Source organism: Leptonotus elevatus, chromosome 22 (assembly GCF_054856555.1).
Source record: "Leptonotus elevatus isolate MCC_2025b chromosome 22, RoL_Lele_1.0, whole genome shotgun sequence".
In the NCBI taxonomy this organism is placed as follows: Eukaryota; Metazoa; Chordata; class Actinopteri; order Syngnathiformes; family Syngnathidae; genus Leptonotus; species Leptonotus elevatus.
This window is the reverse complement of record NC_141260.1, coordinates 6,636,341-6,648,867: the sequence shown is the minus strand read 5'-3', so window position 1 is coordinate 6,648,867 and position 12,527 is coordinate 6,636,341. Positions and strand designations below refer to the sequence as shown.

At 47.7% G+C, this 12,527-nt stretch overlaps 1 long non-coding RNA gene across 1 annotated transcript; it reads left to right on the top strand.

Annotated features, from left to right (window-relative positions):
- Positions 1-9,755: 9,755 nt before the first annotated feature.
- On the top strand, positions 9,756-11,633 carry LOC147155458 (uncharacterized). The gene is made up of 3 exons (XR_015092353.1): positions 9,756-9,824; positions 9,931-10,087; positions 11,340-11,633. It is a non-coding gene; the product is annotated as an uncharacterized LOC147155458 (long non-coding RNA).
- Positions 11,634-12,527: the final 894 nt, after the last annotated feature.

Below are 12,527 nucleotides of genomic sequence, written 5' to 3'. Positions count from 1 at the left end.
AGAAAGGACAGGCGTGATTCAAACGCGCTGCAACGTATTCGCCACAAGTTAAATTGTGCTGTGAAAATCAAAAATAAATATAGTCGCGTCATTCCCCAGTGTCAGGAAATTGAGCAGGATCAGGCAAACGGTGTAGTAGACGTCTCTGTGGAAATGAAGCAGGCACTCGTAGATCCGGAAATGGAAGCCACCATCGCTTCTTTCCGGGAAAGGGTTCGGCATGGGCCGACGTATATCTGCACAGTGTGCCACCGTGCGCTTTTCCCCAATCAAGTAAAGCATTGCAAACGAGCCAGATACACCAAAAATGTTGATGTGGCGCTTGCGTGCTTGACAGGCCAGTTTGTTCACACTTGTAGTTGCCCCGCCCCATGTACCGTTCCTCAAGAACGGGTGCAGGAGTGGATTTGTCATACCTGTGACAACCATCTGTTCAGAGGTGGCATGCCACCCCAGGCGGTGGCAAATAACTTGGCACTGGCGCCCATTCCCGAAGAGCTGTCGGAATTAAATGTACTTGAACGACAGCTAATTGCAAAAATCATCCCTTTTGCAAAGATTGTTGCGTTGCCCAAAGGACGGCAAAGGGCCGTACACGGTTCTGTGGTGTGCGTTCCATCAGAGATGGAAGCCGTAGTGAACTCCCTCCCAAGGCCGCGCAGTGAGGCCCAGCTTCTCCAGGTGAAGCTGAAGCGCCGCATTGTGTACAAAGGTTACCAGCATTTTTACACTGTCAACATGACAAATGTCTTGGCAGCGCTGAGGACACTGAAACGCATTCATGCAGAATACAAAACTGTATCGATAGATGAAAGCGCTCAGTTTGAAAGTCTCCAGGAAGAGGAAGACGAGGGGGTAGGAGAAGAGGACATCCCTGAGGCCGATGCACAGCCAGAGAGCAGCGACACCCCCGCAAACAAAGAGCAACAGACTCCCCAAGAGAGCAAAGAGGAGCTCAGGCCGGGCTTGACACTCGACACCTGTATGCAGCCTCCTGACATCGCGCAGGAAAAGCTGTCATATGGGGACGGCATATTTAGCATCGCTCCTGCCCAAGGAAACAAGCCGGTGGGATTTTTTGCCGTGCCAAACCTCAAAGCCATGGCCTTTCCCGTTCAGTTCCCAACAGGACAGAATTCACTCGATGAGGCGAGAGAAATTAAGCTGTCACCCAGTTTGTATTTCAATGCAAGGTTATTCTCCGTTGACACTCGATTTGCCAAAGATCAAAGTTACCTTTTCTTTGCGCAGTTTGTGACGGAAACGCATCTGGCCACCAACAGCATGTCCATTCAGGCCCGCAAGGGGACAGCCCTCACTTGGGATGGGAAGAAGATTTCAAACCGGATGCTTCAGGACAAAGACGAACTGGAGAAGCTCATCCAAAGAGAGCATGCGATGCGCTTCATGCAGCCCTTGAGAGGCACGCCGGCTTTTTGGGAGGGTGCCCTTAGGGACCTCCATGCAATGACCAGGCAGTTGGGCAAGCCCACATTCTTCCTTACCTTTTCTGCTGCGGAAATGAGATGGCCCGAAGTAATCGAAATAGTCAAAGCGCAGCAAGGCGAACAAGGGGACTTTTCCCATCTCGACTGGAATGCCAAATGCGATGTTCTTCGCAGCAATCCGGTCACAGTGATGCGCCTTTTTGAGAAAAGGATGGATGCTCTTATGGCATTCATCCTGTCTCCCGCACAGCCCCTCGGTCCGGTAGAAGACCACTTCTATCGTGTGGAATTTCAAGCCAGGGGAAGTCCGCACGCTCACATGCTGCTCTGGATTAAGGGTGCGCCAGTCATCGAAGAACCCGACCCCAGATGTTGTCAAGAAGCCATTGACTTCATCGACAAGTACATCACTTGCAAAATACCAGACCCGATTGAGGACCCTGAACTGCACGACATTGTCACCAGCGTTCAGGCACACAGCAAAAACCACACAAAGTCTTGTCGGAAAGGAAACGTTTCTTGCAGATTTGGGTACCCCAAACTGCCGATGGACCAAACCACCATCACGTTGCCATTCCAGACGGAGACTGAAGACGTCCCAACGGACAAGAGTGTGGAAGGCCAGCATAGGAAGCAGGCGGCCAAATCGGCGCGCCTCACCGAAAAACAAAGGGAGGCTAAAGAAGAGCTCAAACGCATCAGAGATCCTCATGGACGCGGATGTCCCACAGGACTTGCCGGAGCTTCTCAAAAAGGCCAATTTGACAATGGACAGCTACAAGGACAGCGTCACTAATCTGACCTCCGGAATGGTTGTCATGTTGAAGCGTGCTCCAACGGAAAGCTGGATCAATGCTTACAACCCACATCTGCTGCGGGCATGGAACGCCAACATGGATATTCAGTACGTGCTCGATGACGTCGCGTGTCTCATGTACATGATGTCGTACATTTCCAAACCGGAGCACGAGATGTCCGAGTTCCTCACGTCTGTCGTCAAAGACTTGAAGACAAAGCCTCTTGTCGACAAAAAGGACGAGATGAGGAAAATAATGGCGGCGTATTCCAAGCACAGAGAGGTGAGCGCTCAAGAAGCGGTGGCGCGGACATGCAGTCTCCCTCAGAAGAAGTGCTCGCGCAGCGTAGTTTTCATCCAGACTGCTGAGGATGGCGTGAAATTGAGTCTACCCATGAGTAGACTGAAGACCATGCATCCGGACGCAGACAACGTGTGGATGTCTGGTCTGCCAGACAAATATGTGGCAAGACCTAGAACGGCAATGTTTGAGCGGATGTGTCTCGCCGAATTCGCATCCGAATACCGAGTCGTCTACGGTCAGCAGACTGAGGGCAAGAATGTCATTCCCCTCTCACACGGCAAGGGATTCATCCAGAAGCGGATTGGAAAAGATGCCGTCATCAGATTCACTCGCTTCTCGATCAAAAAGTATGCTGAGAAGTATTACAGGACCCAGCTTAAATTGTACCTCCCCCACAGAGACGACGCCGAGCTCAGGTCTGAAAACCTCAAAAAGTACGAGGAGTTCTACGGTGCCGGGGATTCAAAGTTCGGTCGGGTGCGGGCTATCGTCGACCGCAATCGGGGGCGGTACGAAGGACGGGGAAAGACCGTGGACAATGCCTTTGAAAAATTGAAAGAGCTTCGTGCGGTTCTCAACGCGTGGAGCACTTTTGCGCCGGAGGTAGAAGCAGAGCGTTTGGAGTGTGTTGCCGAACGCGAATCTAATCCGTTACAGGAAGACCCGCAAGATGAGGTTCCGGCCTACCAGGACGCTCCTGGTAGCGGCGCGGTCTTGCCGGCGTTTGAGGCGCCAAAGTTGAGCGCCGAGTTTGTGAGGAACATGTACCGCAGTCTCAATGAAACGCAAGCGTCCGTCTTTTACGCTGTGCGCGAGTGGTGTTTGAAACGCGTTTCGGATCGTCTCCTCGAGCCCTTCTTTTATTTCATCTCCGGAGGAGCTGGCTGTGGTAAATCGCATGTCATCAAGTGCATTTACCAGGAGGCCAGTAAGATTCTCCGACAGCTTCCCAGGTTCCGCGACAAAGCGGATATGGCCAAGCCTGCTGTGCTGCTGACGTCGTTTACTGGCACGGCGGCTTACAACATCTCAGGGAAAACTCTTCATTCCCTCTTGAAACTCCCCAGGACTCTAAAGCCTCCTTACCAGGCGCTGGGGAATACGTTGGACGCATTGAGAGCAACCCTTTGCAACGTGGAAATTTTGATCATCGACGAGATCTCCATGGTCTCCAAGGAACTCTTTGCCTATGTCCACCGGAGATTTCAGCAAATCAAGGGCAACCAGAGACCATTTGGGGGCATCTCCGTTCTTGCAGTTGGGGACTTCTACCAACTGCCACCCCTCGGAAGGTCCAAGCCCCTCTGCGTTTCTGACAACGATCTTCTTGACCTCTGGACAGATTTTCAGATGGTCAAGCTTACACAAATCATGCGGCAAAAAGACGACGTCGCTTTTGCCGAGCTTTTGAACAGGATCAGGGAGAAGGGGAAGGCTGATCCGCTCGGCGATGGTGACAGGGCGTTACTCACCACGGCTGTCACGGCTGTCACGGATGCGCGAGACCTCCCTGCGGATACTCTGCATATCTTTGCCACCAATAAAGAGGTTGATGGGCACAATGCAGCAACTGTGGCTGCTCTCAAATTGACTGTGGTCAATATTCCCGCAGAGGACTACAGGAAGAGCCCACGGTCGGGGGCGATGGTCACTGTGACCAAAGTGATCATGGGGTTGAGAAGGGATCTACCGGATGCCCTTCAAGCTGGTATAGGAGCACGGGTTATGCTTCTTCGGAATTTGGATGTCGAGGACGGATTGGTGAACGGGACCTTTGGCACAATAGGCAACATTGTTCAAAGCGCCCCAAAGGGGTCGGCGGAGAAAGTGACCTTGCTCGGACTGAGGCTAGACAATCCCGAAGCGGGCCAGAAATTGCGTGATAAAATTCTGGGGCCGACGGATGACTTGGTCTATATCGAAAGGTCGGAAGAAAATCTGGGCATGAAAGGCGTGGTCAGGCGGCAATTCCCCATGAAGCTTGCCTTTGGATGCACGGCTCACAAAGTGCAAGGCATGACGATGACCTCTGCAGTGGTGTCTCTTAAGCGTGTGTTTGAACCTGGAATGGCCTATGTTGCCCTAAGCCGCACGACGTCACTTCAGGGATTGAGGGTCATAGACTTTGACGAATCCAAAATCTATGCCAATCCCAACATCACGGCGGCAATGGACAGTATGACGCGCGCTTCTTTCCAAAGTACAAGACCATTGTTGTACTTTTCCAAAATGCCGCAAACTGCTTTTCCCACCTTGACCATTGTTCATCACAACACCGAGGGGCTTCCATCTCATATTGACGACTTAAAGTCTCATCATGAGTTGAGGCTGGCAGATGTCCTTTGCCTCACTGAAACTCATTTGTCTGGATCCTTCTTCCCCCCTCCCTTGCAACTGGAGGGATGCAGCACTTTTGTGCGCAACAGACAAGTTTCGTATTCAAATAGACTGGACATGGCCCAAAAAGAGGGTGGCGGAGTCGCAGTCTATTATCGCGATTGTCTTCGAGCGGAGCCCCGTCGGTTTATTCAGAATGTGGTTGACCTGGAATTTGCTGTCATCAGGGTTGACGCTCCCGTCCAGGCTTTGATAGCTACGGTCTACAGGCCACCCAACCTGAGTCTTGGCACCTTTCTTCCAAACCTTGGAAGTCTCTTGGATGCCTTGGCCGTGATGGACTGCCAGCCTATTGTTGTTTGCGGAGACTTTAATGAGGATTTGCTTTCAAAGGGAAAGAAATCCATTCTGGACTTGTTTCAGTCCAGAGGCTTTTCACAGCTGATCACCCAGGCCACAACTGGAAAGCAGACACTGATTGATCACATTTACATATCTCGCCCAGATTGTTGTGTTCAATCAGGCGTTCTGCACACTTATTACAGTTACCACAGTCCGGTCTACTGTGTGTTAACTTCTTGTGTCAGCTCATTGTCGATCGCAAGGGCACCATTTTCACAAGTGCGCCTTTGCAAATGTTATTGAGCCTTTCATACCACTGCTCAAAAGAGGGGGATACTGTACTTTAAATTGTAAAGGCTGAAAAGTTAAATCCTTTGCTCGTTCAAAATTGGTGTCATAACAGAACTACACTCAAAATCAGAGCGGCCAATCATTTTTTTTGTAGACATATTTATCATTTAGTTAGTTCTAAACGTATTGAGCTTTAAATTGAATTTAAGACATGGGATATGTCATTTAAGCGCTCCCTTATTTTGAGCAGTGTTGTATGACGGTACTTTTAATCAGTGTGCTTTTCTGTTAGCAGGACATCGTGCATTTGGACTTGAATGTTTTGTTTGTCCTTATTGTGATTGTGACTATAACACAATGAAAAGTGTTGGTGTCAGTGAGGAACTGCGATGGTAAGGGATGAACTGCGATGGTAAGTGATGATTGATTACTGAATTGATCTAGGCAAACATTGAACACTCATTTTTCATTTTCACATGCAATACAGGTGGATGGAGCGCAGCAAGGGGTGCTACTTGACATGGCCAAGGATATCAAGGTTGTTATGTCCGGTACAACTGGTGGAGAGAAAAGATGAAAAAAGGGATCCCGCAAACGTAGACCAAAATGATTTATTCTACAGGATTCCTCACTGAAAAACCGTCACATGTGTATTGGATGAGTATTTAGATTAAGTTTTAACTGTTCAGTTTTGCTGCCTATTTTCTAACAACTTGTTCCTTTGTGTGCTCAGGAAAAGATGAAGATGCTGTGTAACAAAGACCCAAAACGGCTCTTTTAAGAGCCGTTTTACATGTACTTTGGAGTAATATTCCTGCAATATTGATCAGCACCAACATGCCTTTTAATATGCAATGTCAAATTTAAACACTGCATTCATACTGTATTTGCTCCATGATGCAGTATATTGCATTTTATATTTTAGTTAATCACTTACACTATAAGCAAGAAATTAAACTGATTCCCTTTTGATATGACTAAAATGTCAATCAAGACATAAGGGAAGCCATTACACATGTAATAACTGCAGTTATTACAAATTGTCCTGAACTCTATTCCTGCTGACACAAATTGAGAGGTAAAGTACACCAACATTTGGCAAACAGTTCAGAGCATGCATCTTTCCACCTTGCAAGAGTCAGCAGGCCCATTCAAAATTTCCGCGGAAATTTTTCTAGTATTATTCTTCTTCTTTTTATTATTTTTTTTAATCTTCCACCGATTTTTCCGCAAGGGAATTCCCAGTTACCATGGCGACGCTATTACCAAAAAACTCTTAAAAACTTAAGGAATGAAAGTTCTCCCCCCTGTGCGGGTTCAAAGACAGTGAGCAAAGGGTGAAAGTCGCCTATTTAGAGTGTGACTAATTAAGGTCTGAGTGCTGGGAACCAAAAAATATATTTCCAAAAGTTTCACTTCAACTCGTCACCATGGCCACAATCTTTGCTCACTAGACATCAAATTCGCACATTTTGTAGCCACAAGCCTCTGCTTTCTGAAGAACTAAGTTTTATTTGGCTAAGGTGTCATTTAGTACCTTTATTTTCACTTTAAGCGAGGAGAAGTCGGACTATTTCGATCTCTTTTCAATGTTATTTTCGCCGTTTTTCCCTCTTCATTTTCGATCAATCATAAGTTTTCAACCTGCTCCTAAGTTGGTCATTTTTCATCCGATTAAAAAACTGAGAACATGCTCGCGTACCCCAAACCCTTGCCGTTCTAACGAGCCATTTCTGGAATCTGCATCTTCTACCGTTAGGTCGTGAGAGGCTTTTGTTTGAGGTGAGCGTATCCTATACAAAATCAATGGAATGTGGGTGCGTGACGTCTCGCAACAAGTTAAAATCAAATGTGTGTGCGTGAATGATCTGTCGTTTTTGCATAGCAACTGCCTCAGCCAATCATCTCTCACTGTTGAGCTCAACTCAGCCCCTTTTTTTCTTGGTGTACTCAAGGCTTGGCCTATATACGACTACTACTATTGCAAATACTATTACTACTACTACTATCTTGGCCAATTGATTAGGTACACCCAGGATTCTGGTCAATTAATTAGGTACACCCTGGATTCTCGCCACTCCGCCCACCCAGGGCGGCGGCCATCTTGGCCAATTAATTAGGTACACCAAGGATTCTCTCCCCTCTGCCCACCCGGGGCGGCGGCCATCTTGGCCAATTGATTAGGTACAGCCAGGACTTTTCAGTCACAAAATGTTTTTATTTGATTATTTTCCAAATTTGTAGCGTGACTATTACTGTGTTTTTTTGCTGATTATGGTTTATTATTTAATACTAAAAATTGTCCATTTCCTTTGCTAAAATAAATGTTTTCTTTTATAATATTGATGAGTTCTTCAAGATGCACAAACAGTGACTGTGCGCATGTTGTCTCCACAGTTTCCTCAGGGCACACATAGACATATAAAAGGAATTTGTAAGATGTTAATAAAATTTGGTTAATGGTGTAAATCAACAAATTCAAATTGGAAGGTTCATTTAACTAGATTGTTTTATGTTCAATATACTTTTAAAAAAAAATCAGTGACATGTACAATGTAGCCAATAAAAAAATATATAATACTGGATATTTTGTAGAAACATTTCATCATTTGTAAAGATTTGTCTGTGTTGAATAATTTAGACAGGTGATAATTGCTGAAATTAAAATAACAGATTCATCAGATTTTTTTAAATGCATAGTAATTAAAATATGTGTCACTCCCTTAACACTGAAAACAAAGATATGGTTGGTTCTTTTTAGTGGTTAAAAAAGTGGATGTTTGAATTACAATTTTTATCTTTTTATATGTATTTATTTTTTTATGTTGATGTGCAAAAAACACATACAATTGGTCAAGCAGCGCATCCACCACCAGACAGCCTGTCCTGTATGTAGCAGTATGTCCTACTCGCAACCCGCGAGTGTTGTATGACACAATCCGCATTATTGAACCTTGCAGCTGCACGCAGCGCAGTTGCCCCCTTAAACTGGACTCCTCCTCGGATGCAGCGCGCTCCAACCTCACCATCGGGCTGCAACCCATCTTGTGATAGTTGGGACTTCGCGTTGTCTTCTCTCGCGCGGTTTTTTCTAATCCTAACCCTGATTGGTCCGCTTTTTTCCCTGTCTGTGCTGTGGCCAATGACATTCGCTTGATTTTGGAAGGTTCTAGACGACGGACCCCTCTTGCTGATAGTTGGAGTTCGTGTTGTCCTATCTCTTTTCCCTGATTGGTCGTTTTCTGCTTGTCTGTGCTGTGGCCAATTAAAGACGCACGAATGAGACTATTTTAGAAGGTTCTCGACGACGGTCTCGTCCCATTTCATCTCGTCTGAGGTAAGTGTTGCACGGCAGTTGTTTGTAGTCTGATGTATAATGCTAAATAAGTGAGATTTTGCAAGTTTTCCCCCATCTTAAACTACATCACGTTAATACTGGCAATGTATTGAAACGTATTTGATGTGTTTGAACGTTGTGTTATCCGGCTGCTGTTTTAACAAGATAGGTAAAGACATGGTAGCCTGCATGCTAACTACACCTGCTAGCGCTAGCTAGAGCTAGCAGATCTCACTTTAAGGTTTTAATGTGCAGTAAAAGAAAACAAAAACAAAGAAAAGTTTGAGTAGGCTCTCGTTGCTACAATATACAGTAAGGCTTTTGTCTATTCTGTGGTCGTTGTGGTGGTGGTGGGGGAGGGGGGCGTCGGTTGTTGAGTTGCGTGTCCTGCTCGATCGTGTAGCGGAGCGGCGCCGATGAGGGATTTTGGAAGTATTTTACACTGTTAAATGACCTTCATTGAATGACTACAGCACACATTTGTAAATTGTCAAAGCTGCCTTTATTTCCCCCCTTGAAAGATTACCGTTGGTTTCTGTAGCGATCGTTTTTTTCATGGCCATCCAGAATATCCATCCATTTTGCCAAACCGTTTCACCTCATGGAAATTAATCTAAAAGAAAAAAAAAGTAACAATGTTATTACAATACCGTTTTCTTTGTTAATAAGTAAACAAGGAAGTCTATAGTGGATCCATTTTTTTCTATTGTTGAGGATTTATTGAAGGCTCTGCTCACCCCATCCATTATTTATAATCAATGTGTGATGTTACTATACTTCAATTGATGACGGTTTCTTATTTTTATTACAATGACACTACTGCCTCATTAGACTCAATGTACATTTTTAATGTTTCATACACATCTGAGATTAACTACAAATTTTATCTTGAATCTTTTAGCCAAGCGCCGATGGAAGAAGCTGGACCTTGCTGCTCCGGAACTGAGCCCAAACATCGCACCCCAGCAGGTACTTTGCCTCTATTCAATTCTGCACTTGGCGGTGGTGTATTCTGTGTTGAGTTATTTTGAGTCACACTGCTAGGTCCTCAATGTGCTGTATATTTTGTTTTCAGCCTCGGTCCCCACCCTCTGCCACCAGTGATGGGACCACGATGCAGTCTCCAGTTTTTTATTTAGAAGGCCAGAGTCCGAACTTCAGCTCCAGCCAGTCGGCTCGCCACTGTGGACGCCCGCTCCCCACCGCATACCTCTACTGTGGCTGCCCACCAGGTATGTTCCACAGCAGGCAAAATGCAATTAACTTTGTTAATGTGCAATACACATTATTTCCGGCTACAAATATAGAGTCAAGCAGAAAAAAATGCTAAAATGCTTATGTAAAAAGCAGTCTGTGTATTCAAGACACTCAATAGTAATGTAAAAAAATCCTTTATTAAAAATGGACTACCAACATGTTTCAACACAAGATTGTCTTCACCAGGGCATAGTTTGACAAATATAGAGTGTATGACTGAGTGATATTTGTGCATTGCTTTATTCATGTCAAACTAATTCTGAATTTAATTGTGATGAAGTCTGTTTTCTACAAGATTTCAAAAATTTTACTGATGTCAAAAATAAACTCACTAACATTGATCACAAATTTGTGAGATGCCGAGCCCGGACACAGATATTTCACATGGTTTCTTTTAAATTACATAGACCAGATGTAAATAATAATAACTAAGACTGTTCTATTTAACAACTAATGTTTTGTTTTAGACTTCATGTCTATCTAAACAGTGTATGTCATTGTTTTGTCAAAAACATATTTCTATATACTTCCTTTATACTATAATCTAATCTGGTACAATCTGCTGCCTTTCTGCTCATGTATTTGATCAGAAAATTCTAGCAAAATTGAGCAATTGTGACTATTTCAGACACAAACAAAAGTATCAGTTAAGTCCTTGAATCTCTTTTGTGATTAAGAATTTCATTAATAAACCTGGCCTGAATTAACATCACTTGTATGTACAAAATACCCGGTAAATTTTAATTGAAACTAATTTAACCATTGCAACCTATGTTTGCTTTTTACTCTGCATTATGGTGACTGTGTCATGTTTTGGGTTCTGTTTTCCTTGTGTGTCTCCCTTGGTCTTGTTTAAGTGTGATCCTGCCCTTCCTCGTGTGATCCAATCAGTGCCCTCAGCCACTTGTGTCTTGCCCCAGGTGTGTCTTGTTAGGTCGTTAGTATGTGTATTTAGTCTGCTGTCTCCCCTCTGTCTGTGTCGGGTCATTGTTGTATTTCTCCCTGTGATGCTGCCCGTTTTTGCCTTGAATTTCCCCCCCATGTCATGCTGCCCGTTTTGCCTTGAATTTTCCCCCCCATGTCATGCTGCCCGTTTTGCCTTGTTTTCTCCATGTTATGTTTTTCCGTGCAATTTAGATCTCGCCTTTTGTTTTGTAGAAATTAAAATCCCCTTTTTGATTGAGCCTCTGCCTCCTCGCCCTGTCTTCCCGCATTTGGGTCCTCAAGCTTCCCCTCCTTGACAGAATGACCCGACCCGAGAAGGACCCAGCGGGAGCGCTGAAAGCCAAGATGTGGAATCAGGAGGCGCGCCTGTCACGCCATGAGGAGCTCCAGCACGCCATGGCCGCCCAATTGGACCTGCTGTCGTCCTTGATTGAGGGAGTCGTGCGTCGTTGGGCTTCAGCTGGTGGCGCTCGGAGTCACCAGCCCCAACTCCCCGAACCACGTCTGTCGCACCTTCAACTCTCCGAACCACGTCTGCCGCCGCAGTTCCCAGTCCCGAGCCACGTCTGCCGCCGCAGTTCCCAGTCCCGAGCCACGTCTGCCGCCGCAGCCCCAAGTCCCGAGCCACGTCTGCCGCCGCAGCCCCAAGTCCCGAGCCACGTCTGCCGCCGCAGCCCCAAGTCCCGAGCCACGTCTGCCGCCGCAGCCCCAAGTCCCGAGCCACGTCTGCCGCCGCAGCCCCAAGTCCCGAGCCACGTCTGCCGCCGCAGCCCCAAGTCCCGAGCCACGTCTGCCGCCGCAGCCCCAAGTCCCGAGCCACGTCTGCCGCCGCAGCCCCAAGTCCCGAGCCACGTCTGCCGCCGCAGCCCCAAGTCCCGAGCCACGTCTGCCGCCGCAGCCCCAAGTCCCGAGCCACGTCTGCCGCCGCAGCCCCAAGTCCCGAGCCACGTCTGCCGCCGCAGCCCCAAGTCCCGAGCCACGTCTGCCGCCGCAGCCCCAAGTCCCGAGCCACGTCTGCCGCCGCAGCCCCAAGTCCCGAGCCACGTCTGCCGCCGCAGCCCCAAGTCCCGAGCCACGTCTGCCGCCGCAGCCCCAAGTCCCGAGCCACGTCTGCCGCCGCAGCCCCAAGTCCCGAGCCACGTCTGCCGCCGCAGCCCCAAGTCCCGAGCCACGTCTGCCGCCGCAGCCCCAAGTCCCGAGCCACGTCTGCCGCCGCAGCCCCAAGTCCCGAGCCACGTCTGCCGCCGCAGCCCCAAGTCCCGAGCCACGTCTGCCGCCGCAGCCCCAAGTCCCGAGCCACGTCTGCCGCCGCAGCCCCAAGTCCCGAGCCACGTCTGCCGCCGCAGCCCCAAGTCCCGAGCCACGTCTGCCGCCGCAGCCCCAAGTCCCGAGCCACGTCTGCCGCCGCAGCCCCAAGTCCCGAGCCACGTCTGCCGCCGCAGCCCCAAGTCCCGAGCCACGTCTGCCGCC